Source organism: Palaemon carinicauda, chromosome 8 (assembly GCF_036898095.1).
Source record: "Palaemon carinicauda isolate YSFRI2023 chromosome 8, ASM3689809v2, whole genome shotgun sequence".
Taxonomy (NCBI): domain Eukaryota; kingdom Metazoa; phylum Arthropoda; class Malacostraca; order Decapoda; family Palaemonidae; genus Palaemon; species Palaemon carinicauda.
Genome location: NC_090732.1, coordinates 96,569,096 through 96,574,095, shown reverse-complemented (window position 1 = coordinate 96,574,095; position 5,000 = coordinate 96,569,096). Strand labels below are relative to the sequence as shown.

The 5,000-nt window shown below is 33.0% G+C and overlaps 1 protein-coding gene across 2 annotated transcripts in view; it reads right to left on the bottom strand.

Moving 5' to 3' along the window:
• Positions 1–5,000, bottom strand: part of LOC137644931 (uncharacterized) — a 95,489-nt gene that overhangs the window by 21,569 nt on the left and 68,920 nt on the right. The window contains exon 1 of one of the 2 annotated variants that reach the window (XM_068377811.1): positions 3,769–3,792. The exons of the other annotated variant lie outside the window; for it this stretch is intronic. The gene's annotated coding sequence lies outside the window, so the exon portion shown is untranslated. Of the gene's footprint in view, positions 1–3,768; positions 3,793–5,000 lie in introns of those variants that run through there. 2 annotated transcript variants of the gene reach the window in all.

Here is a 5,000-nt window from a genome sequence, read left to right as displayed (position 1 = left end):
TTTACATACTTATAAATAAAAGTGACATTTATGGGGAAAGATATGTCAACATTACATTATCATTATTTATGTATATACTTCAGATGTCCAGCTCTTATCAATTTTCTCTATAGAAATGGAAAAGTTAGGGCTGATGATAATACATGCTACTGTATGTGTGACAAAATTGTTGGTTGACTTTGCACTGACAAGCAGATGCAGGAATTACTTGGTGAAAAGCATGAGCTTACAACCCATTTCTCTGACAGATATTTCATGTTAGATAGAATTAAGGACAGGAGAAATGATTGAATTTTCACTCATCGTAAGAACAAATTATTCAGGCTGTAATAATGGAAAAGGTCCTCTTTCTGAATTTAGTTGAAATGCTTCGCCTAAGTTAATGCCAAGAACTGAGCCTGATGTTTGATCCTATATTTCTTTCTTTCAGTTGAATGATTGTGTATCTTTGTAAATAGACAGGTAGGCTACATTCCCAGTTGGAAAAGCAGGGTGCTATAAGCACAAGGGAAAAATAGCCCAGTGAGGAAAAAAAATAAGGAAACCAATAAACTACAGGAGAAGCAAGGAAAAAACAAAATAAAATATTGCATGCACAACTACTCTTTCAGTAGTTATTTCACTCATTTTAGACATTCATCAATGAGAGAGAAAGTAAGAGCTTTAAATACACACATACATACATATATATATATATATATATATATATATTTATGTATATATATATATGTGTGTGTGTATGTATACTGTACACTTTGCTATTGTGTGCGTTTATTTAACTGTTCTCTAGTAGTACTTCAAAGAGAGTCCTGGTTCTAATTTATTCTTATTCTTTGATTGTTATTTCTCCTTATGGCTCAGTATATCTCTAAGGTGTAACATACAACGAAAGGAAAGGAATTTTACTCTAAATGGCTGATGTATAGATGTTTGGATTTTAAAATTCACAAAGATAATACTTTCTCGAGTTCTTTACTGATTAGCAGATAATCATCAAGAACATTTGCCGAGTAGCTTGAGGAAAATTCATTCAACTTTTTATACTGAGTGTCTCGCTTTCAAACCACATAATTACATACTCCCAATTTCTGGATATATAAAAAAGGCACTGCATATGCTCACGTTTTCCATATTCAATTGCTTTCTTCTGGATAAAGTATCACGTTTCTCTTAACATCTCAATGCTGATTTGGTTAAGAACATTGTTTTGCTTTTCCGATTGTTCCTTTCATTAAAGGTTAAAGGTGTCTGGTTTCAGTTCCAGTTTCATCAGAATAGATTCTCACCAGAACGTCAGCCGTGGAAGCCCAACGCCCCACTGTGTTGCCCAACCACAGTAGTGGCCTCCCCAGTAAACAGCTTAAACTCACGGTCCTTGGCGGGGATCGATCAGCTGCCATGGGAACGCTAGGTGAACGCGTTACCACTGTACTAGCCAGGAGGCTAGATTAAGAAGTATTAAGATGCAAAAGAATATGAACAGATCAAATTGAAAAGGTTGAGGGAACTCATAGCGAGTGGCAACCTCATTCTCAAGGCAAATTTATTTTTTCTAATGGTTGCTCATAAAAACATAATCACAGACAAGTAGGGGAAAGCGTATTGTGGTGACAGGAGCAATTGTAGTTGAAAAACAATGGTAATTTACTCAGATCCGTCAACGCAATTTCAACAGCATTTGACGCAAGTATAATTATGTTTGATTCTTTCTAATTATTGATAACTTCGGGTGCTTCAGTTTCCATTCTACAATACATATATTGTATCGCAATATCTTTATAGCCGATTTCATGTAACTAAACTTATATATATATATATATATATATATATATATCAATGTGTGTGTGTTTTTGTGTGCTAGGGTCGATCACCTGTATTGGTTATCATACTTTTTGTATATTCGCATGAAATATACAAGTAATTTTTATATGCATAAGTATTTGCATTCGCATTATATTCAAATGTCTATATTTTCAATTAAATTTTCAACTAGTACACAATCTAGTGACCTTTGATCAAATAATTTATTTATTTGATCCTAATTTTACTTAAAACCTTTTCATTTCCATTTCTCACAACTCTTCACGAAGTAGCATTAACGAGACAACTATTTTTTTGTACTATTACGAAACCTCCCCTGTTACTGACGTTGCGTAATTGGAGAGCGTTATGTTGCGTGCTGAGAACCTCACATGACGTGGGAGGCGAAGTCACGAATCTGCTTCTACGTTTGAGAAAGCAATTGCTTGTGTCTTGTGAAAGTCGATAGTGCTTAATTGTCTTTTCGCTTAGAGGTTTATATAATTTGCTTAAGTGCCGCAATGATTTGCAATTTACTTTTGTTTTTATAATTTCTTCTTACGTGCCTAATTCTGTTCGACAGAATACCTTCATATGTTACATTCTTCCAGTGGTGCTTAGCGTGGTTTCAAAAACCTACATCGAAGACAGATTAACATCATATAAATTCTCCTACATGAATGGTAACATTATCCTACATATTACAGAATTTCCCGTTTCACGGCGTCAATGGCCTGAGATATCAGGATGCCAGAAAACCTTAAATCAATCAATCAATTAATACCCTGTTTCATTCTAATAGTAAAGCCAACTGTTAACTGAATTCTAGGTAAAGTTGTCCATTTAGGTAGCCTATTTTAGTAAATTTTACACATTAATAAATGTTTTTTCATACAGGACCATTGATTTAATCCTATAGCCTTCTTTAATAAATGTGTAAATTATATATATATATATATATATATATATATATAATCATCCTCATAATCATCATCATCTCCTACACCTAATGACGCAAAAGGCATCGGTTACATTTCGCCCGTCTTCTCTATCTTGAGCTTTTAAATAAAGATTTCTCCGTTCATCATCATCTAATTCACGCCCCATAGTCCTCAGTCATGTAGGTCTGGGTCTTCCAACTCTTCTAGTGCCTTGTTGACCACAGTTGAAAGTTTGGTGAACTAATCTCTCTTGGGGAGTGCGAAGGGCGTGCCCAAACCATGTCCCATCATCATGATCTAATCCACATATGGCACTTGAGTAATCTCTCTTATAGTTTCACTTCTAGTTTTGTCCTGTCATTTAACTACCAATATTCTTCTGAGGGCTTTGTTTTAAAATCTACAAAATTTATTGGATATTGTTTCATTGTCATACCACGGATCTTATCCATACATAACACCGATCTTACTAATCTGATATATAGCCGGATTTTTATATATATCAGGCAATTTGATTTCCAGATTTTACTTGACCTAGACATTGTATGATTTGTTTTTTTTCAGTCTTTCATTAAAATGTGTGTCTAAATCATGACAGTTTATATCTTATTTTCTTATTAATTTCTGGTGAAATCGAGCTATAACTTCATAAATAGTAAAAAAAGTTAGGTGCTATTTTCTTCAAAATACTTAGTCCTAGCGCATAGAGCAGTTTTAATTATTCAAATAGCTAAATCATGGTATTGCATAACCTAGAATCAAATTCACATATCCAATTGTTAAGATAGAATGCGCTCTATTCCAATATTTGGAAATTTTCAAGTCTTCGTGGGTGTTCAAAACTGTTCAGCTTAGAAATCTTGTATGGTAACAAAATGTAAAATGCTTAGGAAAATGAATAAGTATAAGATCGAATAATTATATGAAAAGCTGTGACTGATTACATCCTTTTCAATAATAAAACTAATTTAATAAAATTCAATACAGAAAGAAATGGCAAAGAAAAAATATGAGTAGTAAGACTAACCTTCAAGGGATGTGGCTGGAAACTGTACAAGATTTGAAAAGAACACTCAAAGGAAATAATATGAACACAAAGAAAACAGACGAACAAGAAAGAGCAAGTGATAAGTAATGGCCATATAGCTAATACGTAATGGGGGGGGGGGGGGGCAGGGGCGTGAGTAATCGGCAGTTAGGTAATATGTAATGTTTTGAAGGTGGTGTGATCGTATTAAACAATTTAAACATCCTCCAATCCTTTCCATAATACATAACAGCCTATTACACACACACACACACACACCTCATTCTCTTCTTATTCTAAGATCAAAGCACCCCCACCATTACATATTACCTAACTGCTTGTTACTAGTTGTTAGAAAGCTTTACATTGAAAAAATACATTAATTGCCTACATACCTGATGCCAGAACTTTAATAGCAAATTATTAATAAGATTTTTTTTTTCATCTGTTTTTCATTTTAGCACCCTTAATTCATATTTTTCGTTGCGCCTTGGCGAATTTAGACTTTGTGATATACTTCTGTAAGAATGCTTTTCATATTTAGTCTTTGTCATAATTTACGTGAAAACGCATTCCACAGTATATGAAATTATTGCCCTTAAATCTAGCCGATAAAGCTCACCTAGGATGGGCGTGACCCAGTCTCTAGTGTGACTTATTGGCCATTCATTATTCATTTTGCTTGCTTTCCGATAAATGCTGCATCTCATTCTGTAAATAATTTTTAGACCTATATAGAGGATTTTGTGATAGTCTAGGCAGATTATGACAGTATTGTGCGATTAAGCTACTATATATTGTACCATTGTATGCGACTCTTTCACCAGGGTATAACTACATCCTCTCCATCCTACCTGAGGGACAGGAGGAGCTGAGCGTTACTATATATATATATATATATATATATGTATATATATATATATATATGTATATATATATATATATATATATATAAAACCTGATACTTACTCATTATTATACAGGGGAAATTACAAAATAAATCCTTCGGGTCGTATTTCTTTTTTATAGTCAGCATATTAATTAGGATTTTTTTTTTATAATTTGAAAAGAATCAGTTAAAGCAAGTAAGATATAGAAGTGCTAGAATATTCCTTGTTTTATGATGGATTTAAGTCAGAATCATTTTGAATTATTATTATTATTATTATTATTATTATTATTATTATTATTATTATTATTATTATTACAAGCTAGGCTATAACCTTCGTTGG